This window comes from Epinephelus moara, chromosome 19 (assembly GCF_006386435.1).
Source record: "Epinephelus moara isolate mb chromosome 19, YSFRI_EMoa_1.0, whole genome shotgun sequence".
Classification (NCBI taxonomy): domain Eukaryota; kingdom Metazoa; phylum Chordata; class Actinopteri; order Perciformes; family Serranidae; genus Epinephelus; species Epinephelus moara.
The window spans coordinates 9,441,418-9,467,208 of NC_065524.1; the positions used below are offsets into that span (position 1 = coordinate 9,441,418).

At 40.7% G+C, this 25,791-nt stretch overlaps 1 long non-coding RNA gene across 3 annotated transcripts in view; it reads left to right on the forward strand.

Moving 5' to 3' along the window:
* Positions 1–25,791, forward strand: part of LOC126406598 (uncharacterized) — a 298,656-nt gene that overhangs the window by 159,460 nt on the left and 113,405 nt on the right. The window contains exon 4 of one of the 3 annotated variants that reach the window (XR_007571726.1): positions 14,345–14,443. The exons of 1 other annotated variant lie outside the window; for it this stretch is intronic. This is a non-coding gene — a long non-coding RNA (uncharacterized LOC126406598). Of the gene's footprint in view, positions 1–8,821; positions 9,113–14,344; positions 14,444–25,791 lie in introns of those variants that run through there. One more of the 3 variants, XR_007571727.1, reaches the window with a different exon arrangement.

Genomic DNA, 25,791 nt, shown 5'->3' on the forward strand with positions numbered 1-25,791 from the left:
AAAATTATGTTATAATTTGACAGTCAAAGGGTACATATTTTACTGTATATGGTATGTGTGAGTGCTGCAGGTTAATTAGCATTTTCCTCTGATTTTGCAATGGTGTGAAGATTGCATCATTCCTTCTGCCATGGAACTCGACACGAGGAATGATGCAAATGGAGAGTTCAGTAAGTGGCAGCTTGCCACAGTTTTCAGACAAAGAGAAACACTAATCAGTTGCTGAGTTAATCTGAGCATTAATTTGATGTAATTGAAAATATGTGCACAATCTATCCCATTTGTAGCGTGAATGTCTCACACCATCCAAGGTCTGGACACAACAAAGTCACATTAAAAAAACAGGTCAGATTTACAAGACTTTTTAAATCCATGCTACCAGGACTTCAATTAAAGGGTGAAGCTCTGTCTTTTTTTACTCCTGTTTTTGGCTCTAATGTCCACAACCACCAAACACAAAGTACTGGACTTAAAAGAACCTGGTCTCACAGAATTAGATTAAATAACCACAACCTCTCAACACTGCATTACGTGATGGTGGCATGTGTTGAAACTATGTGTTGGCATCACAGAAACAGTGCCTCTGGAAAGTCAATTAGGATCCTTTGTCATGGTGGACACACAAATTCCCTGGTTCAACAGTGTCACACAGTGGGCAGTGTTTAATTGTTTCGACTCCACTGGTGGTAAAAAGAGTAAGAAGGTCCACTTAGAGAGGAGGTCAGGGTGATGGAGATCAGACTTGCACCCGGGAAACTGCTGTTCATGTCCTGTCTGAAACTAAAAGTCATCGCAGACTTCTTTTGACTTAACAACATACTTACATCCTGCATGTAATTAAGTCACGTAGCTGAGTCACATAGACTTAGTTATGTCACATAGTTAGGTTTGGTTTAGGCAACAAAACCGCTTGGTTAGGGTTAGAAAAAGGATCATGTTTTTGGTAAGTAAGTTTGAAAAAGTAAAAGTAAGTTTGTTACACAGCAATAAACTAACTTGAAGTTAACACGTCACATGTACAACTGTGCAAATGACATTATGTTACATTAAAACAATGCTGACTTTTGGTTTCACACGGGATGTTGTTACGTAAGTTACATTACATTGCCTTACAACAACATTGACTTTAGATTTCACAAACTGCAGTCTTCTGGGTAAGAGTCTTGTTTTGTTTAACCCATTCGCTTCCCCTTCCTCCAGTCCTACGCCAACTTTCTTGCCCTTTTCATCAGTGTCTCTCAGTGTAAAGTGCCGCCACTGAAGAGTGTAGATTGGAGTTAGTTAAAAGCCTGTTGCATCTCATAAAGGATCTTTGGTGTCAATGTCAGAGGCAAAGGGCCACGACAACACATTGCTATTTGATGGCCTGGGGATGTGAACAGGCCATGAGTACTCTGGGAGCGGCCAACAGAGGGCCTTACTTGATGCTCTACAAGCAGTAACAGTGAGCATGTTAGCATCTTGTGATAAAGACATGGTATTTACCAATATTAGTCAGGATTTGGGAGCATTCATTGGGCATCTATATGCGTATCTGGAATATGCGTTTCAACTGAGCTTTTACCACAGTCTGTGACACACTGCCTTTTGTCAACAGTTTGCAAGGCTGTAGAAAAGAGAGGTGCCCAAAAGAAAATCCCACATTTCTGGTCAGGAGGAGAAATGCATCTACTTTTAAACATTATCAAAAACACTTTGATATCAACAGGGTTTTGGATATGCGCAAATATCGCAACCTTTTTAAGAAGGTGACTGAAGGAATGAAAGAGGGAGGCTGTGTCCAACAAGTTGGCCAGCAGTGTGAAACAAAAAAAAAACATTGATGCAAAGAAAAAAAAATGACAACCAGCTTTAGCTGTTCATCTCTTCTATATTTTGACATGATAAACAACATGTTAGGACGTGTTAATCAGAGTATGCATGGCTGCATGTAAACATGAGTATTAGTGGAATATTCACTTTCATTAGACATGTACTGTAAACAGTTTAGTAGGAATGATGGGCCTCATGTACTAATATGTGCATAGGAATGTTCTTACTCTGCACATAAAATAAGTGTGCATGCAAAATCACCATCCGATCACCATCGAAATACCTTTCTCTAGAGGTGTATTGTAGAGGAGGTAGTTAAGTTGTTTATACGCACATGTTAAGGCCCTGACACAGCAGCACTGTCCCGTCAGTGAGTATCTGCAAATGTCTTCGCAGCTGAAAACAGCTGATAAAAAGTGTGTGTTTACATTTTCTAAGACAGCCGGGGCTTCTATTATTTTAATGTATGTATGGTCTGAGGCAGTTCTAAATTTGTTCGCAGAGTAGGGAAAATTAAGGTAAAAATATATTGATGAATCCCGGATTTTTACGAAAACATTCGTACCCATGGTTTCAGCACAGATTTGTGCATACCCACTGTTTGTAAAGAAGGCCATTGTCTTTTTTGGAATAGGGGCAAAAACCAACCCGGTCTCACCCCGAGGTCATCAAATACCAGTGCTTGGGCAGTGCTTTCAGCGTAGGAAACTGACAAAAAGCCCTGTCCTTTCACATTGGCATGATACGTGGGACAATAATGAAAGTTGAGGGGGGCGATGGGTCCAACAACCACCAACTTTTACCTGGGAGGGTGGTGTTTGCTTTCCTTAAGGTTGTAATGATGGTGTTTATTTTGAAAGAGACTGTATGCAAACTGTACATTTCCTGTGAAAATGGAAGTGTATATTGAAAACAGACAATGCATGCAACAGGCTGAAGTTGACGTGGCGTCCCAGAACGTCAACAACCAACTCACCTTGGGCACTTTACATGTCATATCTCAACGTGACACCAGATACCGGATGCGTCTTCGTCCTCATCCTGACTCCAGTGAAGACCCATCTGGCGTCGAAATGTTAGTCTTTTTAATGAAGTTTTGTGCCTCCCTTCCTCCTTGTGCTCCTTCATCTCTGAAGTCTCTTCAGATATAAGATTGCCCTACTCTGACAGCTGGTTAAAGGGCCCTAAACCTTTTACCTCTTCTGCCATTGATTACACTGATAATTACTGAATGACATAAAAGCATTTTATGTGGCTTAAAATGTCAATGTTTGTTTTTACTCAGTGATTATTCCCATGTCCTGCTTTGCTATGAGCTCCAGTTTTCTCCCACAGTCTGAAGGCATGCAGGCTAGGTCCAGTGGAAACTCTTAATTGCCCGTAGGTGTAAATGTGTTGTGTGTGTGTGTGTGTGTGTGTGTGTGTGTGTGTGTGTTAACCCTGCGATTTCTGGAGACCCCTTTAGCCCCTTAGCCAACACATGTTGGAACAGGGTCCAACCCTTTGCGTTCCTGCTCAAGATAAGTGGTTTAGAATTTAACGGATGGATAAACAAAAGTTGAAGTGTTTTTTACCCTCCCAAACATTTCACTGACAACATTTTCCCTGACCATACAAGTCTGTTAAGTAGGTAAGACTTTTTCAGACTTTTAAATGACCTATGAATACCAAACACTTTGCTCATATAAACGGTGATGGTGAGGATGGTGAAAACATCAAAAAGAAGACTTACATCATTGTACTGTGACTAATCAATGGAGCCAACACACTGCAGAACTGGACTCTAAATATTGGTATCGGTAAAGTAAATCATAAAATTATAGTTACTGCGCATTATTGACTGTGCAGGGAAACATGAATAGACAGATGTCTTTGTTTTTAATCCATTTTGGCTTTCATATGAAACCATGATGAGATAATAATAACAACGTTTAAATTGAACTCAATCTCTCTATCCTAAAATGCTCCCCACAGGCTGATGTCTTCAGTGTGTGTGTGTGTGTGTGTGTGTGTGTGTGTGTGTGTGTGTGTGTGAGTGAGAGCCTTTGACCTCTACTTCTGCACACTGGCCAGCAGAAGGCAGGGTTGTAGCATCCTTTATATCTAACACACACACACACACACACACACACACACACACACACACACACACACACACACACACAGCCCTCCAACCCACAAGGCCCCTAAGTGTATGTGTGGAAGAGGAAGAGGGGTGGGGGGGCAAAGTGAAAGATTGTGTGTGCATCTGTGTGTGTGTCTGGCAGTGATGGGGGAACATGATAACCTTGTCTCCGTGCAGGTCTAGGGGGTTGAGCAGAGTGGAGCATGAAGTTTCAGCCCTGCCAAATCCTGCTTTTTAACTGGCCTCAGAAACACACACACATGCATACGCACACACTTGCACACACACATTAAGGCCCCAGACACTGAGAAGCATGCAGCCAGGTCCAAATGTGTGTATGGGCATCGGGCCAATGTGTGTTTCTGCGTGTGTGTGCCTTGATGGAACGCCAAAGAGGGATAGGTATAGAGGTTACAGAGGTAAACAAAGAAGAAGAAAAAAACTTTGAAAGAGGAAGAGTACATGAGGTTGTTTAGAGGGGTCAGTTTTTACATTTTTTCAAAAATCGCAAAAAAAAGAAGAGGTCAATCGAGGCTAAGCTAAAGCGAAGACGGAGAGAGAGCATGAGGTAAAGCAACAGACCGAAGTAAGTTGGAGTGTGTGTGAGAGGGAGGCAAGAGTGATGAGGAAGTGGAGAGTCTGTAGAAGAGAAAAGAGGAGAAAAGTAAGTGGAAGACACAAGCGAAGAGGAGGGGATCTGTGTGTGTGAGCCAGAGAAAGAGAGTGTGGAAAGACAGAGAGAGTGTGTGTGACAAAGAGGGAGGAGAGCAGAGGGAGATGAGAAGTGAATGGCAAGAAAGAGAGAGCGAGATCGTACCAGAGGAAAAGGCACCAAAGTGAGACGGTGTAAAAGGAGAGAGGGAAGAGGAGAGAGGTAAAGTGAGAGACAAAAGTGAGAGGAAGAATATATGTGTGTATGTGAAAATGAGAAAGAGGGGGCATGCAAGTACAGGAAAGCGTCCCCCAGCGCCCACCTGTCTAGCTGTAATGGGAGCCAAATGTTGAAAGGCCTGGAAGTTACATCTCTGGCTTCCAGCAGTCAGGAGAGTCCGAGCGATGGGATCCTGGACTCCAAATAACTCCTGCTCACCACCGATTACATTTCCACTTCCTGCTCAATCCCACAGGCTCAGGTCAGCTAATACTTGAGATGTCTTCTTGCATTGTCTGTGCAGATGAGTTTGCCTTTTCCTCATAATTGAGGATGGGTGTGCAGTCGGATTTCAGGGCATTCATCTTTGTTGTTCCACAACATTTTTAGTCACGGCCCAACACACAATGGGTCTCATTCATGAAATGTTAGTAAATCTGTGAGAAGATGTGCATGTAAAAAACCTTGGTACTGAAAACCTGCTCTCGATTCATGAGCACAGTGGAAAACTTGATGATCACAGACTCGTGTGAACGTTCATGAATGCCAATTAATCGTAAAGTGACAGCGCATAATTACTATGGATATGTGCATCTTGTCGACCTGTGCACACAAGCAAATAAAAAAAAGAGAGAAAAAGAAAAACTTGTCCTAACCTGAGACTTGAAGTTATATTAGGTAAAGTGGGGATGAGAAAAACATTTTATTCCCTTCTGTTATTAGTAATGTGACAGGGACAGGTAAATCAAAGGCCTGGAAAGAGGTAATGGTTGCCGTTAACTGCGTGTCATCTGTTGTAAGAACCATCCACAAAGTTAAACGAAAATGGTTTGATTAAAAATTATGCAAATAATGCACAAGTTCGTACAAAAATACAACAGCTACAGGGAAGCTCTTCCGTTAAGATTGAGTGAAGATAGTCTGGCATAAAATCACACTGTCTCCATCCAACTCTCTGCCATATTCGAGTTCACCAACTGCCCGGTGCGAGCAGAGACAGACACCAAATTGCTTTCCCATATCCACAGGTCTTATTAAACCAAAACTCAATTTGAAATAATGCTAACATCTCCTACGTTGCGTCTCTGATAATTAAGTTCAACAAAAATTACATGCAGTTTGGGGCTGCAGTGCATAAAGAGGAGGAGCACCTTGGTTTGTTATTTTATTTATTCAAAGAACTGCACTTTCCAGTTTTGTATTAAGTTGATTTGAATAACTCATCCACGTTTTTTAGAAACCTAACCTAACCTAACCATATTGATGAATGCTGAAATACACAATTTCCCTCTGCGAGCAGTTTACACAAAGATTTGTTCTGCTCACATTCCATGAATGAGACCCAATGACTATACAGCAGCTAATGTTAGCCTGATTTCATTATCACAGATACATTTCCAATGTCGGAATAAAATCACAAGTTTTCCTAGACTATTGGCTCGCTATAGTGATCTTTATTGTTTGCTGTAAGGTGATCATAAAACTCAACCCGATCCGTCTTATGTTGGTCTTTTTCTTGTCTTGACGTTCCAATCAAATCAAACGTTTAATGCCAGTTGACAGTAAACATGGAGGGGAGTCAGTGTTTTGTTGTGTATGTGCACAACCAACTGGCACTCAGTGAGAAATCTTTCTCTTTCTCATTCCTATGGTCTCCTCCCACAAATTAGCCCAGCTAACCAACTAAGGCTGGTAGTGAGTTGAGGCAACAAAATCCAACATGTTGAGTTTGCACACAAATACAGTTTATCTTTATAGATTATATTGATGCTGAATTGACAAGAATACTGTTGACATATGACACCTTTTATCTTGTGTTTATAGAGTTATGTGTTTTTGCGGACACATAAGGAATTGTAAATTTGTCATATTTCTTAAAGGGAGTTTGGTGTAATATTTTCCACCAGGAGAGAAATGGGAAATAATCTCAGAAGGAATCTAGTTGTGGTCTTCAAATATTGACCTTGGCCTGCAAGATCCATAGTCTTTATAGGATTGTTTTTGTACCCTCTAGTCCTTGTGTCTGAGCATGCTCTCACTCCAAAGTCGTTGAAATACAGTGCTTGGGCAGTGACTGCGGCATCAGAAACCAATGTAAAAAAGGCGCCCTTTAACGTCAGCGTGATACACGGCTAGTTGCTGTTATAGTTTAATGGCGCCTGGCGGTGTCAGGGGGAAACACAGCGGGAAAAGTACGAAAGGCGGCAAATATGCGAGTGGGGTGGGCGGGAGGGGTGTTGAATGGGTCGAACAAACACTGACTTTCACCTGAGAGAGTGGCGTTTGCATCCCGTAAGATTCTAAAACCTCAACCTAACCACTTCCTTTTGTTGCCTAAACCTAACCACGTGTTTTGTTTGTTGTTGAAGGAGACTGTGTGAACATTAAATTTCCTGTGAAAACGGAGGTGTATCTTGAAATAAGAGAACTTTACACGGTGTCCTAGAACGTCAACAACCAACGCGCCCAGGGTACCTTGCACGTCGCATGTGGACGTGGAAGGTCCATGACCAAAACGTCAATATGTGACGAGGTCGGAGTGAGAATGTGTTGTGTGTCTTGATACTGGTGAGACTGTAAGGGCCAATTTATGCTCAACGTAAGAGACGGAGATGGACGCAGCCGTCTGTACATACTCTTTGTTTATTTCATCACTAAGCTGAAAGCTTACAGATATGGACAAAACGGAGCAGTACCACCAGTAGGTGACGACGAAGAAATTGAAATAATGGCGGAAATGGTAATAAATAACAATATATATAGTAATATATAGTAAAAATAGTGACAAATGCTTGGATGTATATACTGGCTGCACAGACCATCACCATCTAACGCTTTCTCTATTAAAGGAACAACATTACGACCTCCTCCACTGTCACCTCGTTTGTTGTGGTGTGAAACCTTTGACTCTGCCCTCTAGTGCCATCTATTGGCTGTTTCTATACTGTCATAAAGGACGCATTGAAGCATGAGGACAGTGATGGTTACATTTCAAACGGACATATCTATTTTCGTACATAAGGGGAGTATAAATGAGTCTCAAGACTCACAATACTGTCAGTAAAATACATTCATCATTTCAATTAGCTGCTATTGATGCTTTATGGATTTACTTTGGGGTTGTTGGGTGACATTAGCTGTATCACTGCCATCTACATTCCCAAACTCTGCAGTCCCGGGCACTTTATTGTCTTACCACACACAGTACACGCAGAGTGTGAAATGGAATAGAAAGGTGCATTCGCAAATCAGATAACATTGTTCTGATTTAAATTCATTGTCTGAAAAAGTTTCAGAGTTAGATCTACCTCGGAGTCAGAATGGTAGCCTACATCAAATCCTGTCAGTATGCTGAATGCTAATAATAAATACAGCAGTGTATTACTGTTTCTGTTGTGGACCCTCTCAACAAACATGAACTCACCATATATGTGATAGATCAGCCAGAGGGAGATTACAATATTTACTCATGCTTCATTCTTTCTTACATTGACTTCCATCCAGACTCTTACTTTATAAAATATTCCACCAGTGCCGTTTCACAAACTGTCTGGAGTCAAGTGATGATATCTACAAATCCAGCTGATCTAGTTTGAAGATAATGCTACTTGACTCAAGGTAATTCTAATATTTTTAGCCAGGAGTTCTGTACCTCACCTCGTCTCGAACCAGGAAACATCACATCTGCTTTGAACTTTGTGAGACTGTCCTCAAATTATTATTTTTTTTTTATTACAAGTGCTGCTTCTCTTTCCCTGTAACTTCCCCCTGCTCTAAACCCAGTGTCATTTGATCACAACATGCATAGAGACTGTCCCACTGCAAATGATCAGACAGTCTTATGAGTAATTGAGTATTCAAAGCATAAAAAAACAGAGTCATAAAACTAGATATGATATTTATTTGATATGGAAATGTTTATACATATGCATCGCAGCTTATTAATTATTCATATTGTCTTGTTTTTTTCCGCTTGTCTGTGATATACATTATGTATTCTCTTCTTCCGACAGACGCATCTTTGAAATGGGAAGAAGAAAGAGGTAAAAAGAAAAAAGGAAGGATCAGTGGTGTCTCTCACTTTGACTACAAAAGAGTGAAAGAGGAAAAACTTCATTATATGGGCGAGTGACAGAAAATGTGAAGCACGACGACAGAGAGGCACACAGAATGAGGACCTTTTTTTGCCCACCTCTGTTTCATGTCTGTGTCGCTGAAAAACAAAGAAGTCATCTCTGTGGACCGCGCTATCCATAACACACACACACACACACGCACACACACGCACACACACACGTACACACACTGACCCCAAATCTCATAAAACACACACACGTACACACACTGACCCCAAATCTCATAAACAATGCTGCCAACCATCAGCTGTCATTTTTATTCACTGTCTTACTCTTTCCATAATCACCAGCACACACCGTGTGGTGACACCACGCTGCTACACTGCAGTTAATGCCCTCAGCGCTGGTGTCATTGTACTCTTAATATTTTAACATGGAAACCAATAATCAATAAAATATTTTTTGTAAATCAATGACAAGAAAAATGAAGAAGAAATCACAAGCATTCTTTCGTGGCCATGTGTTTCTTTTAGTCTTTTAGGACCCTGAACTAAGAATATGTCAAACTTTTTCATACCTTTTAATGACCCTGAATACAGTAAAGCTTATATGACTGATGATGGTAAGGATGGTGAAAACATACACTACCCCTAATGAAAAAAAAAGTCAAAAACTAAACTTTGTATCGGGTGTGTTTGATGAAATGCAATCACATGAATTATTTCAGGCAGGGGCGTGATTTCGATTTTAAAGGTGGGAGTGGTGGGGACCTTTAATACAGGCATAATCCTAAAAAGGATTTAACACAACCATGATTTTTCATAATTTGATATTATGTCCCCTTCTTGAGAAGGATGGCTCCAACAATAATATGTTATACAGCAAAGCACAGCAAAAGTTGATGAAAAAAATCAATATATTAACTCACCCCATAGGTGAAAAAATGCTAAATAAAACTGCTCTGGAGATTGTGTGTGTGTGTGTGTGTGTGTGTGTGTGTGTGTGTGTGTGTGTGTGTGTGCGTTGTTGTGCCTCTTAGCTGTTCTAAAATCACTCTAAACTGTGGGCCATCAACAGGGATCCCTGACCTTTAGTGTGTCCTCAGAGTTACTGTAGGAGGGCTACCAAATTGTTTGGTATTACACAACATTAATTAACATTGCTAACTGTTGACCATGAATCCTTTTGCAGTCATGTTGGCTAGCTAATGCTAAATCACTTTGCGGCACCCATCCATAACAGCCAGGTGAACATGTTAGCTCCCAGTTATGTACCACTGAAACATATTGGCCAGTTAGCAGTATTATTATGTCAAGTGAGCGGGCATTCTTATGAGCCACAATAAATAATTATGCAACAATTCAAACAAGAGACTGTAAAATATTGTCTGTCTCAGAAACAAACATAATGTATCTTCTTACTATATAATGACGAAAACTCTGTGTCTGTGTCTGTGTGTCTGTTCCACGTTTTTCTCCTGACTGACTTGGTCAATCCATGTGAAATTTGGCACAGTGGTAGAGGGTCATGGGAGGATGCAATGAAGCAATATTACATCAATTGGCCAAAGGGGGGCACTATAGCTTTAGATTGAAATTGCAAACTTTGAATGGGCATATCTCATGTCCTGTATGTCGTAGAGACATGAAACTTTGCACAGAGATGCCTCTCCTCATGAGGAACAAATTTGCCTCAAGAACCCATAACTTCTGGTTATATAGATTTTCCTCCATTTTGAATTTTTTGAAAAACACTTAAAATCAATCACTTACTAGGAAATTTGACCGATCTACATGAAACTCGGTGAACATAATCTAGGGACCAATATCTAAAGTTCCCTCTTGGCAAAAGTTGGAAAACTTACTAAAACTGAGCTTCTATAAGGCAATGAATATTGCGGAGGGCGTGGCTCATCACATAAAGGTGTATAACATCTCAAGGGTTTCACCGATCACCACGCAACTTTGTAGGCATATGACCACACATAATCTGAGGGGACCCCTCCATTATTGACCCCATCAAACAAAATGGGGGCGCTAGAGAGCTAATTTCTTATCTAGGCCTAACATAAAATGGCTAAAATGCGATCGATTGCTGTGGCTCCCCCTGTGGCCGAATGTTTGTTTGTTTTTTTCAAATTTTTGGTATGACTAAGTCATGGCATGGTATGCTCTACATAATCACGGAAACTGTCAGCATGTCATTCTGTCACTCAGTCATTCTGTCTGTCCCACGTTTTTCAAAAACTCTGTTTGAATACATTGCTCTTCTTAATGGGTTCAGTTGACTATTTAATCTGCAATTTCCTATGACCTGTATCCCAAACACACACCATGTGAAACAGTATGTGGGCAACTGTGCAATTAATGGGTATGGACTAGTAAATATATGAATTTACCAAAATTTATTTTTATAGCTTAGTACTGTATGCACCATAAAAGGATGTGGCATTTTAGGCCCAGTTTAATGTGCATCTCAATTTTAGACAGTGTATGTAGTAGAGGGTCCCTGCTTCATCTCTCTCTCTCTCTCTCTCTCTCTCTCTCTCTCTCTCTCTCTCTCTCTCTCTCTCTCTCTCAGCTAAGGGGTCACTGGCCTGAAAAACATTGAAGACCTCTGCTGTAAACCTCGGCCTCTTGTACTGTAAATGCACTTTACTTGAGTATTTGTATTTCATGCAACTTTATACCCCTTCTCCACTGCAATGCAGAGTAAAACTCTGCTCTACACTGGATTTACCTGACAACTGTGGTTACTATGATTAACATTTCATGTATGGAAAAGATGATCAGCTTTAAAATACAAAATTGCTGTAGATGTAACTACCCAACAGTATGTTATCTAATTCAAATGTGCTCTACCTTGACTAACCACAACACTACAATGCTGCTGAGCACCAGTACATTATAACGTAACACTCAAATGACACATTATTTTCTGCTAAATGTACTTTTGGTTTTGATACTCAAAGTACATTTTCCTGGTTTTACTTATGTAACTGTTACTTGCACTGGAGGACTTTAACTAGTAATAAATAAATTGTGGCATTTCTACATTTACTTAAAAATAATCTGAATGTTCTTCTCACCACTGGCAGGGCGCGATGCTTACTTTGCTTTACCCTAAAAAGGTCTGGTGTGTTCTCATGAAAAAAGCATTTAGGACCAATACTTCTATAAAGATAACTTGGTGATCTCTGGCTCATTATTTACTAAATAAAAATAACAACAGCCAGTGGCTCCATTTTCCCTAATTGCCTGTTTAGGTACAGTTCTGCATTTAAGAATTTTTCGTGTTGCTTTTCTTGGAAGAGTGATTGTTCTTTATGAGATTTCTTCCTCTTTCTTCCTATTTAAGTTTTGTGTGCGAGTGTGTGTGTGTGTGTTTTCTTCTCAAATTGATCTAAGGATTGAAGGTCTCATGTGTTATAGAAATTTTAAAGCCCTTTGAGCCAAAATGGTGATTTGTGATTGTATAAAATACTTGATTTTATTCTTGCACAGTTGACCCGTTTTAAGTGTTTGCTGATTTTCAAATTCCATCTTTCTTTTCATATTTCACCTTTTTCTATCAAAGTACAGCTAAGATACTTGTGGCGGACATTATAGACATTAGCCCTTTTTTTTTACTTTAACTGAAAACGAGATCAGTTTTCTTTCTTTATTTTGCATCTGTCAACAAAGATCAATAACGTTCAGTCAGTTTCTCACATGCTTTCATTCTTCTTGTTTCTTTAGTCATGTAAGTAGTCAGTTAAGGCAGCTGTTTTCTGCATAAATGCACCATGCAGTATCTCTGGCTGTGGTTTACTAGCTGAGGTCAGTGTGGGGTTATGTGTGTGGGGGTTGTTTTGACTGGCCACTGTCTTTGTATTTTTTTTTCCGACATTTCTGATGGTCGGCTTCCATGCTTGTGTTATCAGGTCCCATTGGGAAATGTTTCCAACATCAGTCACTCAGTGTGTGTGTGTGTGTGTGTGTGTGTGTGTAGCTGCGTATTTGTGTATTTCAGTTTCTGTATGCGGGAATGTGTGTGTGTGTGTGTGTGTGTGTGTGTATGTGTCTGTGTGTACCAACAGCACAGTAATCTGTAGGCGGGTCATCATTCTTAATGCAGCCTGTGTCATCAGTTCCCGTGACAACAGGGGGAATGATGCGGCCGATACATATGAAACAGGGTGCCATGCATAAACATGGGGGCTGCAGGAGGAGGAGGGCGAGGGCAGCACAGGGGCGAGGTTATATGGGGGATGTATGTGTGTGTGTGTGTGTGTGTGTCTGTGAGAGAGAGAGAGAGAAAGAGCTACCCTACCTGGACCTCTTTCTATTCCTGTTTATTATTCATGAGCCCCCTCAGCGTCCTGTAACTAGCCCCTCCCCCTGATGTGTGTGTGTGTGCGTATGTGCATGTATGTATGTGTGTGTGTGATGGATGGTGACAGCGTCAACGGATGGTAGATCAGGATTAAGATCAAACACAGCTCAACGTCACACTCCGTCAGGTTCACTGGACACATTTGACCACACGCGGACACACACACACACACACACACACACACACACACACACACACACACACACACACATTGTTTAATATATGGTTTACATATATGCTTATGTGTCCTTTACATTTTTCTTTAAAGGCACAGTCCAACAGCTGGTCCCCCACCTTCTTAATAAATAGATAAATACTAAAAAAATGTGATTTTGTAAAAGAAATGAGACAAGATTGAAAGAAAAAAAAATCAGTCTGAGGTATTTTATTCAGCAATACTGGATTTTTAGAATTCTGAATTATGTGTATTTTATTATTGTACTGTCATATTTGATTAATGAATAACCAGCATTTTAATTCTGAAGTTTGTTAGTTTGACTACTTTATATATTGTTTGGCTATTAAATCTGTAACCATACATCATGTTTTTAACATTATAATATGTTCCGTGTGAAAAACTGCAATCTGCAAAGTAACCAGCGCTCTCCTAAAGTATAAGGACCACAACATTTCACGTATAGTTTAGCACTTGAGTACTTTTACTGTCCAACATACGCCACCATCATTTACACTACTCAGTTCTACATCAATAAACTTATATGGTCAAAACCACACCCGGTGTCACAAGGGGGCGTTTGGTGGCGTCGCCCGTTCAGATCGACAGTCTCCCCCCCTCAGTTGACGTGACGTTTATGGGCAGTCATCTGAGAGAATCGTTGTTTAGCTAACTAAGTGGTCATCTGAATGATTTAGAAATGGAGAATGTTGTAATGTATCTTCGCCCAATACTATTTTTTACTGAATAGAGAGTGAACGCTAATAGGTAGATGGGTGGGTTACAGAGGAGAAAGTAGGTATAGCCTACTCTTTATTCCAATGGCTTTGTGGCTGACAGGTGGGTGGACTGTGGCAGACGCCAACACACTGTGATGACACACTGAAACTTTTTTTTTGTTTGTGTTACAGGTGTCACATCCCCCTCGGGATGGCGCCCTAGGCAGCTGCCTATATCACCTATAGCAAGAACTGCCACTGATGTTTCCCGTCTATGCTGTTGTGCTGGCTGGCATGATATGGACTTATTAGTTTGGTTAAATGTTGAATACATGTCACGGCATCATGGCAGGTGTGTTAGCTATCAGTATGACTTGACGATGGCTATGTGTTAACTTAAATGTAGTCTATTAAAGTTGGTTCTGTATTCAGTTGGCCAGACTATTTCTCCGACCATTTGACCTGGTAACCGTTGTGTGGCTTTCAGCGCTAAGTTGCGCCATGTTTGTATGTTTGTCTTTGTGGGAATAAAGCTCCTATCTGGGCTATAATGCCGCTGTCTTGGTCTTGGCTTTTGGGGTTTTGTTGATCTGGTTGTGTGGCATAATGCATGAGATCACTTATGGTCTTTTTCTCCATCATTTTTTACTCACTAATGGTACAGTCACATTAGTCCTCAAAAAAAAGCACATGATGTTATGATTCTGATATGGATGATAAGTAAATATCGATCAGAGTGACTGAATCTGTTAACAGTGTTTAAGACAAACCTTACAGTGGGTAGTCAGGGAGTGTAATGTTGTACTAAGCACGATAATGAAACAATAGAACAATGACTTCTCCATTGTGTTTCCATGATTCTGCTGTGCACATCTGCATGGTCAATACTACGCCAAGGTCAAGTCTGAGCTGTAAGTGTGCCAGAGCTGGCTGAGGACTACATAGAAACAGGAGACATGTGCTTGAATTCATTGTTCAGTTGAAGAAGAGAGCAGGCACAGCAAACATTCTCAACTAATGTCACGTATCTTGAAGTCTCTTTTAACAGTGTCCTCTCAGGAAAAAATAACAGGGTTTGGCTTTACAATTTACAATTAAACGGGAACAGAAGACCAGCCTCCTGTATGAAAGTCAGTGGTTGTTGTACCCATCCACCACCCCTCCCACCTGCCCCACTTTGAATTTCACCCCCTTAACTTACAGTGTTGTCCCGCGTTGCGTTTCCCTCAGATGCCACCAGCATTGCCACACAATATTGGCAACTAGCTGCATATCATGCCGACCTACAAGGATGGAACTCACTGCCCAGTCACCAGTATTCGATGACTTCAGAATGAGACCAGTGCATGACGACTATACATACATAAATTTGACAAAATGATAACTTTTTTTCACATGGGACATGAACTGCAATTTCCTGGGTGAAATTTCCTGGGTGAAAGTCCCCTGCACCCCTCCCTCGTTTGGCGGACATTCTCGCTCTTTATATAACGTCAGTTGCTCTCAGCATTAAGAATTGCAGCAGATGGGTTCACATTGGAGTTAGATGAAAGCCTGATGTGCCTCATAATGACACTAAAGGGTGTCTCTGGTGTCCATATCACATGCTGAGGGGTGGGACAAGGCGTCTGGATGGACAGTTTTCTTTTGAGTAAGGTCTCTATGAGTAAGGTTTCTTTTCAGTATAAGGTCTCTATTCATAAATTTAAGTCAGTTGTAAGACTATAGAAAAACATGATAACCACTTTGTGTTATACTTTACCTGCAGCTTTGTATATGAACAATGTATTTCATTTAGCAGCATTCTTTCACTTAAATTTCCAGTAAGAGAAAAACATTAAATAAATAAAATAAGTCAGCTTCAGATGCACCAAACATTATTAAGCATCCAAATCTGCTCTTACCTAGGTGTGCTGAATGATGAATCCCACTTGATCTAAAGCATCCTATTAGCATAGGTAACACCCCCTAAATATATAAGGACAGGTGTGGGGACGTGTGCAAACTCTCTGTAAGAAGAAGAGTAGGTTTTGCAGTAGTGAAATTGAGTTGTCCAGAGTGTTACTACTGGTGTTACAGGAAAATCAACAACCCAGCGATGACAGAACATTTGTGATAATGTATAAGCCATCTCAGCATCAGTGGTGGAGAAAGTATTCAGATCCTTTACTTAAGTAAACACACAAATATCACACTATAAAATATTCTGTCACTAGTAAAAGTCCTGATTTGAAAATGTTATTAAGTGAAAGTCCGTAAGTACAATCATGAAAATATTTTTAATTATTAAAAGTAAAAGTACTCAAAGCAAATATTTAAAAAGAAAAAGCCGCCAGTTAATTTTCTAATCAATCAACAAATTGTTTGAACCACACTTGTATATTTCCATATTGTTAGCGTGCAAAAATCTAAAATAAGTTGTAAAGTTAATAGTAACTAAAGTATTTAAATAATTTTAGTTAGGTAAAAAAAATACAGTATTTCTCTCTGAAATGTATGGATGGATCATGGATAGAAAGTTGCATGTGATTAAAATACTTAAGTAAAGTAAAAGCACCTCAAACTCGTACCCTAGAACAGTACTTGAGTAAATATATGTATTTATATTTCAGCACTGGTCATCAAAGGGATGCACAGTGACTGAAATTACAGTAATTGGGACCAAGTGTGGTAGTATTTATATAGCCAATGAATGAATGAATCCAATCATGACTATTAAAAAATCTAAATTTGATTATATTCATGCATTCCCTTAAAGTAAAAACTTATTTTTCCTTGCATTGGGCAACAATATGTGGACTGTGAAATCAAGGTGTTTTTTCTCTTATCTTGGTAAGAATGCTCTCTACCACTTGAGAGATTTTCTGATACCTAAGAGAAGAGCAAAAATAAGAAAACATTGCTAAATCTCAGAAATTAATAGGTACTAACAAAATACGAGCAAATCATGGATACAAAATGCTAAGAAAACATTTGCTCGCATTTTGCCCCTTGCATGAGGCCCACTGTTTCTCTGTAGTTATAGTTTGTTTGTGTGTGTGTGTGTGTGTGTGTGTGTGTGTGTGTGTGTGTGTGAACATGTGTTTGTAACAATGTGTGCTCTGTATTTACAGGTAGGTTGTACAGTAGAAGGGGGACACTGGGTCTTTATTTGTTCAGGGAGAGCTAACACACACACAGAGCAGCTATGGCCTCCTCTCTCCACACACAGCATTCCAAAGGGAGATGTTTTCAATTCATTCATTATAAAGGGGTCGCACAGGGTCAAGTTCAATGCCAGGAAAAAAGAGCGGCTACACTGAGGGGAGCGCCACCCACACACATGCACACATACAGGCACACACGCACACACTTCCATGCAGCGCGCACAGCACAAGTAAAATTACCGCCAGCAGAGCTTGGGACTTTGGGTAAATACACCAAAATTAGCCTCATTGTGTTGTTTGCATTTCAGCAGAAGAGAAAAGGGATAAGACATAGAGATGGTGGAAACAAAAGGATCAAAGCAAATGGATGGATGGCAGAGGTCGGGGTGGGGCATCAGTGGCGAGAGGAAACTAGGTGGGCAGTAAACATGTCGGGGTAGGGTGGGGAGGGGTGTAATGATATCATTAGTATGCATCACAGCCTCTCTGTCTTACACACACCCAAACACACACTCATCCCTCTTTTTTCTGTCTCTTTCCATTTGTCATTTTATCTCTTCTTGTCTTTTTTCCCCTCTTCCTTCTTGCCTCCCTCTGAGAGTTGTAGACTTTATTCAGAGAAAAAGAGTCAGGGAGTAGGGAGTATGTGTGTGTGTGTGTGTGTGTGTGTGTGTGTGTGTGTGTGTGTGTGTGTGTGTGTGTGTGTGTTTGCATGCAGTAAAGCGGGATTTTGGAGAAAATGCACATCAGCAAATGGACTGTTGTGTCCGATGTCAGTGATGTGGAGAAGGTAACCTGACCTGTTGTTACAAACCTGACAGAGAGCAAGACAGAGAAAATGAAAATCAAAAAGCAAGAGAGAGGTGAGTTCATCAGCAACACTTTATCCACATCTCCGTTAGTCAAGCTTCAAAGTGTTATTAGATGGAGAGAAAAGAGTGGGGGTGACAGAAAGTATAAATTAAATTGGTCACAGCCTTTCAGTGTCCTGTTAATGAGCCCTGTGAGTGGCATCTTAGTACACACAAACAAAGATGAAAGATGTACGGGCGCTATGTGTAGCAGTTCCTATATTAAGAAATCATGAGATAGTATATAACATACTGACAGTGGGGGAGATTGGTGGATCTACACCAAAAGCCAGGAAAACAGTGTATGAATTAAATCCAATTTCGGCCCCAGATTGGTTGCCCTGGAGTAATTTTACAAAACTGGCAAAATTTCTCCTGGATCAGTTGTCGTTTGACGTGCAGTTTGAGGGGGTCAAAACGATGGATGCATAAAGAAAACTGGATACAGAATTGGGGGCGGGGCCCTGTTCAGTACTTTAAAAGTTGCTCAGTGGCGCATGAAGCCAAAAATGTTTCAATGCCATGTATAAAATCACCCAGATAATCAGTCTCACTTCGAAGTCATTGAAAACCAGCGCTTGGTCAGTGACTTCTGGCGTCGGACACCAGCCAATGCGGCCGGTTGCCTTTGTTTTTTAATGGCGCCTGGTGGTAACAAGGAAAAACACGGCCAACAAAGACAACAACGAAAGCTACGGCGAGAGTCCCAGTGAGGTGGGTGGGAGTGGTGGTGGATGGGTCCAGCAACCACCGACTTTCACCGGCAGAGGCGGACTGGCCATCGGGAGTACCGGGAGTTTTCCCGTTGGGCCGCTGCATCAGTGGGCCGGTACGGCCGGACTGAGAAAAAAAAACAAAAACAAAACGACTTTCGGCGCAGTTGGGCTGGCCTTTAATATGATAACCAATGTTTACAGTTTCTCTAGTGTCTGGCTAATCAACATTGGCCCACATGGGTGTGTCACACCCCTTTCACCTCGGTCCTGGGGCTGTTGGCCAATCACAGCCGAAGGCCGAGGTCCTCGGTCCCTCCTCCCTCTGCATCTGTCAATCAATCAATCAATCATACACACATGCAAAAACGGAGAAGAAACGGAAAGGAGGAGCGGAGAAGTTGAGAGACAAAAAAAGGCAGGCACTACAGGCAGATGCTGCCAAGTGTCAAAAGTTGACACATTTATTTTCTGCTGCTGCATCTCAAGCAGGACCTTCCGCATCCGCAGCAGCACCTGCAGCTCTCGCGTCGCCGTCTGCAGGAGGAGGACAACGTGACCGGGAGGGGGATGCTAGTCAGGTGAGGCGGCTGTAAGCTAATGTGATAACATTATTTGGCTAGCTTGTTAACTTTTAGCACAACGCATGTAGGCTAGTTTGGCTGTCAAAATGTCATTATTGTGTAACGTTACTGGAGCCAGACATCGCTCAGTGGCATTAGCCAACATCAGCATGGCTAAGTAACTAATAAAATAGCTGAACATCTGATCTAACATTATCTCTTGTGTAACGTTATTTCCCTTAAGCCGGTGAGCTAAATGCTGCTCTGCTGTATATTACTTTGCTAATTCATCAACATTAAAATGAATGTCAGTTTTATTCTGTTTGTGTGGGTATTGTTGGATAATATAGAAATTGAGACAGTCTACATGCACTGTGAAGGGGAAATGTGTATTAATGTGTTGTTCTTAAAGTGTATTATTTGCAGTTTATAAAACTTAAGCTGTACTTATTCAGTATATACTTAAGAACATGTAATTGTGCTTATCTGAGGCACCATAGGTGATATGATATGTTTATTATTATGTTATGATCATTATTAGTGTGACTTACATGTTCACCAGTCTTCACACTATTAAGCGACTATTGCAGACTAACTATTTTAACTAACATTAAAAATATTACATATTTGTTCTAATCAAGGCCTCAGGTTAAATGATGTGTCATTATCCCTTCAATAATGTTTACATGTATATTTTTTTGTCTCCCACATATATGTGAACATATTTGTTCCACCACCAGCATCCGCCGGCATCATCCGCCAGCATCATCCACCGCCATCATCCACCGCCAGCATCCACCGCCATCATCCACTGCCATCATCCACCACCAGCATCCACCGCCATCATCCGCCGCCAGCATTTGCCGCCATCACTCGCCGCCCCGGCCCCTGAGTTGGCCAGTCAGGTACTAAATTCCCGGGCCTCTTTTTTGCCCCAGTCCGCCCCTGTTCACCAGGGAGGCTGGTGTTCGCTTCCCGTGTGATTGTAAAGCCAAACCCTGTTCTTCTTTCCTTAACCCAACCGTTTGTTGTTGAAGGAAAAAAAAAACATTTTCTGTGAAAACAGAAGTGTATTTTGAAAACTGACAATGCATGTAACAGGCTGAAGTTGACACAGCGTCCCAGAACATCAACAACCAATGCACCCAGGGTACCTTGCACGTCATATCTCGACATGGAAAGTCCATGACCAAACGTTAATATGTGACGAGGTTGGAGTAAGAATTTGCTGGTGGAGCAGGCGCAGACTTCCTCTGGCTGAGTGGGGTACTTCCGGCTTACTGCTCTGCTAACTTGAGAAGGATAAAATGATTAAATTGTGTGGCTCTTCATGACTTTCCAAATATTTGTGGACCAAATGGATTAAATCCTGAAAGTGAAACAAATCCTTTCACAGGAGTTGTGATAGTCACTGCTTTACATGTGTCTTTGGCATCACATGACAGATGTAATTACACTGTTTGGCCACTATGGAAAATTGGCTTCAAAGCCCAGCACACTTCCTGGGGGCGTGATCATAATGCCTGATTAGTTGCCTAAATGATCAGTGACCTGATTGGTTGAATTTCTATTTGTCAGTATTGTTGAAGACCCAGCCATCATGTTTGAATAAACCATTTTATCAATGGACAAAACTGGCCGGGAAAAGCGAGATTATGTCACACACTGTGTGAGCAGTCACACCATGGCCAATCAATTAATCCATACAAAGTGAGCATAAAAGTGAACAACTTAAAGTACCAAAATGACCAACACTGAGTCTTGTTTTGTGAATGATACTAACATCAAAAGGATTTATACAAAAAAGTAAAACAGATCTGTCTCATGCTCTACTTTGTCCCCATGTTTATTTCCTCAACGTGCAGTGAGACTGTTACTGCAACTGTATACTCTTGAGTTTCAAAGTTCATTCTTGACCATGGGCATAGATCTAAGTTCAAGTAGACCACCTTTTATGTTGTGACTGGTGTTCCACGCTGAGGTCATGCAATGACAGCTGAGCCATCTGCATGACAAGTAAGCAAAGTCCATCCGCTGAGGTGGAAAGCTCTAGAAGCGAGAAAGTCAACCTTGAGTTAACATTACTTTATCAAACATGCTGTTGTCACGCCAAATTATGGACTGGGCAGGGCAATTTTCATACATTAAGCGTATGTTTTCTTTTTCTGCTGTGCAGTTGTGTTCATACAGATGTCACGTGCACAGTTCCATTGATGACTGATTGAAAATAGAGCACTATTTGGAAGTAATTAACAGAGAATGCCAAATCGTTTGGTGGTAATGGAAATGATTCATATTGTAATCTATTAATACTGCATTCATCTTATTAATCAACACACACACACACACACACACACACACACACACATCAAAGTCTGTTTACAGGTTTTGGGGCGTACTACTGCAGTTGTATAAAGCTATTTGCCTTTACGCTGGTTGTATTGTGAAACCAGCACATCAGCAGCACAACAGTCCCTCATCAGCATCCACAGTGGCTAAGTCTCAGTGAAATGTGTGAAATGCTAGTGAGCGGTGTAGATAGCTGTGTTGTTTAAAATAGAGGACCGTGAGAAAGACTGGATATCATATAGAGAGTCATGTGAGACAAGCCTTCATACAAAACACTTTGAAAATGGTATATGGCAGGCTGTTCCTTTTGCAACACAGGCTCTCATTGGTTATTGCAGGATGTGGAGAGGCCATAGAAACTCCTATTGGCTCAAGTGAGGTGTCAGCCAAAAGGTCAAAGTGCAGCAGTCATTTGATACCAGGTTATAGAATCTTGCCTTTTAATGATATGTCGTATGAGTCACCACTTAAACAGAGCAGTTGTGTACGTATCATAATTCTTCAACAAACCATCTCACAGCCCACTGTTAAGAGGTTCAGCTCCAGTTCAAGGTGAAAAAGAATCATTCACCCTCTTATTCTGCTGTTGGCTGTACTGTACAGTTTCATTGTCCTCAGGCAAGTGGAATGTCATCTGGTCAAGCATCTAGTTTCTCTGCTTGGTCCAGTAATAACAGGTCAGCTGCCCTCTGCACAGCCACAGCCACAGATGGTCAGTTTAAGCAGCCAGCCAGTGGTCAACGGAGCGGCCAGCGAGCGGCCTCAGCAGCAGCAGACACTCTGGTGCTCTCTGACAAACCATTGTTGGTTTTGAGACCTCATTATGGTGACAAAGTGAACCACAGATTCGTGGGAAGCTTTTGGACGACTACCAGCATGTATAGAAAACGGGATTTCTGTTCTCTTGACATCTGTTATGAATCTCTTGACCACAGTTTCTTTCAAATGCTGGCTGCAGCAGGCTATTGGGAATCTTTGTTGTGGCATTCTTGTGGTTTTCAAACATGCAAAGCAGGTTTCTATTAAACAGGATTCATAAATAAAGGTGAAACACAATGGTTAAGGTTTCCAAAGTGCCCTAACAGTAACCTGGGAAGGATTCATGCATGAGTCCCCTGCTAAGGAGTGAGTCAAAATGTGCTTTACTCAGCCACTGTGTGCTTTTCCAGATAGTTAATGGTCCATTTCCCTGCTCGCTGCTGCACCATCTTCATCAGAGACAGAAAGAGACGGAAAAAAACAGGAGTAATTAAAATGTCTTAACTTGTAGCTTAATTACGAGCCAGCCACTGAATCTCTTTGTCAGTGCAACTCTTTTCTTTCGGTTCCCCCGTTTGCATAAAACAATAAAACCTCTGTTAAAAATGTAATTTGCTCTTTGTTAAGATTAGATTCTGCCTTTTTTTTCTTGCCTAAGTTGAAACGTAAAATCAAATCAAAGACGAACAACGCGTCTCTCCTTTTTCTTCCAACCACCCCCCTCCTTGAGATTCCCCTACACTATAGCCATGGAAATGGGACTTTGGGGATGAAAGGAAACCATAATTTTGTGGCGGGATTAATTTGGAGACATGAGCGATGCCAAATGAAATCCCTGTCAAAACCTCTGCTGATTCTTTTCATCGCCTGCAGATCCCTGAGAAATCTGTTCCCCATGGCGTTTATGATTTGACAGTCCAGTAGTTTTGGACTTAGTTCCCCCCTGATACCTCTGACATGTTGACATTAAGTGGTTTCCGAGACAGGCAGCACCCATATTTCAATCACCATTAAGCAGAGGATATTTGGCGTTAGTTTGGATGGAAAAGAAGCGCCGGTGACAAACAGACATTCACAGATACAACGGCAGGCAAACAACTGTAATTACATTAGAGGGTGAGCGGCAGCCATTTCCTGGGAGTGCGGGGAAGGTGAATATAGTCCACATCTGACCCTAAGATTGATCAAAAAACGCAGGACTGATTGTTTACAGGTGTCCTTGTCGACTGTCCTTTTCTTCACATCAGCCACAACACCTCTCTTACCACTTTTTACTTTGACATAAACTAAAGGCAGAGCACCCCATTGCAAGACAACATAAAAAAATAAAATAAACAGCAAAAAAATAACAACAATATCCTCATCAAAAACTTTACCTACACGGGATACACTGGAGTTTTACTATCACCGTGGTTTTTCAGTTTAGTGAATTGATCATTTTCATACAAATGTGTATCAAATCTTAACAAAAATCACTGCACACTGAACTGAGTTACTGTGATTTTATTAAGAGCGAACAATGCATTTCGGCCGTGGCTTCTTCAGGTTCGCTCAACCTGTATATTCAATACTGTAAGAAAAAAGCAACTGTAATGTAAATACTTTCTTTTTCAGCACAAACTGGGATGTTGAATATGTATGTATAAAGCTGATGTATGAAAGTATAAGACAAGTATAAAAACTCTAAAGACCAAAAATACAAACTAAAGCAGAGGATATTTACATTTTCTAAATATTTCATTCATAATGCTTTACAAAACAACTTTGGAGGGAGTCAGTAAAATGTTTTGCACAAAAAATTACTAATTATTTAAAGGGCCCACGCATGTGTATTTCCATTGTCTGCATTGTGTTTGTGATTGAGATATGCTGACTGATCAAAGTGGCATCACAATCACCATAAGCAGTAAACAGATTATTTCACTGGCAGTAATGAATGAGCAATAATTTAAAACACCATTTGATAATTAAATTAACTTTCAAAAGTGCCCACTTAGGTTACCAGTTGGATCACCAAAACTTTAAATAGATTCCAGGTGTAAGTGATGGATCATGTAACCAATGTAAGACAATTTCTAAAGTAAGCCTACACACAACTGCAATACAGAAATATTCATATAAGTATAAAGTAAGTGCTGTTGGGATTGCTGCCGATGTCATGATTGTGAACTGTCTAAAGCAAAAATGCAAATATTTGCTGTTTCCAGTGTCTTAATTATGGCTTTTTTTACCTTTGTCTCTGGAGTCATTATGTTTTCGGGTTGTCCATTCCTCAGTCCATTCTATTCTTATGAACATATCTCAAAAAAAAAAAAACAGCTTTGAGGAAATCTATTGAAATTTGGCACAAACATCAACTTGACTTCAAGGATGAAGTGATTAGATTTTGGTGGTCAGAGGTCAATGTCACTATAATCTTGCATCTGTCCTATTCTTGTGAACACGATATTTCAGGAACGTCGTGAGGGATTTTCTTGAAATTTGGCACAAACATCCACCTGAACTCAAAAACTAGTTGATTACATTTTATGGTCAAGGTCACTGTGACCTTGCAGTTGTCTCATTCTTATGAACGTGATATCTCAGGAATGCCATCAGGGAATATCTTCAGATTTGGCACAAATGACTACTTGGACTCAAGGATGAACTTATTAGTAGTTGGTGATCAATGGTCAAGGTCACTGTGACCTCACAAAACATGTTGTTGGCCACAACTCAGGAATTCATATGTTAACCATGACAAAATTTGGCACGGTTGCTTAAAAGGATAAAATAATGAAGTGATGACATTTTATATCCAAAAGGTCAAAGGTCGTCTTCACCGTGACATCATCATAATGTTTCACACAACCACTTTTCTGACCATTACTCATCATGACTCAGGAACAGAAGGGGAGACATTCGGACAGACAATGAATTGGTGACACTAATCTTGGGTATCCACCCTGAAACTGTGCTCATTGATTAGATCTTTGGTGCTGCTGGTTTAAAAATGTGTGTGACGTAGCCACATTTGCGAATTTTTAGCTTCTTTGCAGCAACATCCATTTCTGAAGCATTGTCTGCTGTCATGGCGACATATGAATCTAGACAGACATGAATGTAAACTGTAACTTGACTGCTTGGCAGAGGCATGAAAGCTATCTTCAGTTTATATCAGTTTCATGTTTCCTATCTTTGGATTTGGAGTGATTGCTTTGCTAGACAAGACATTTGAGGGTGTTACCATGGGAAAATATGATGGTCACTTTTCATTAT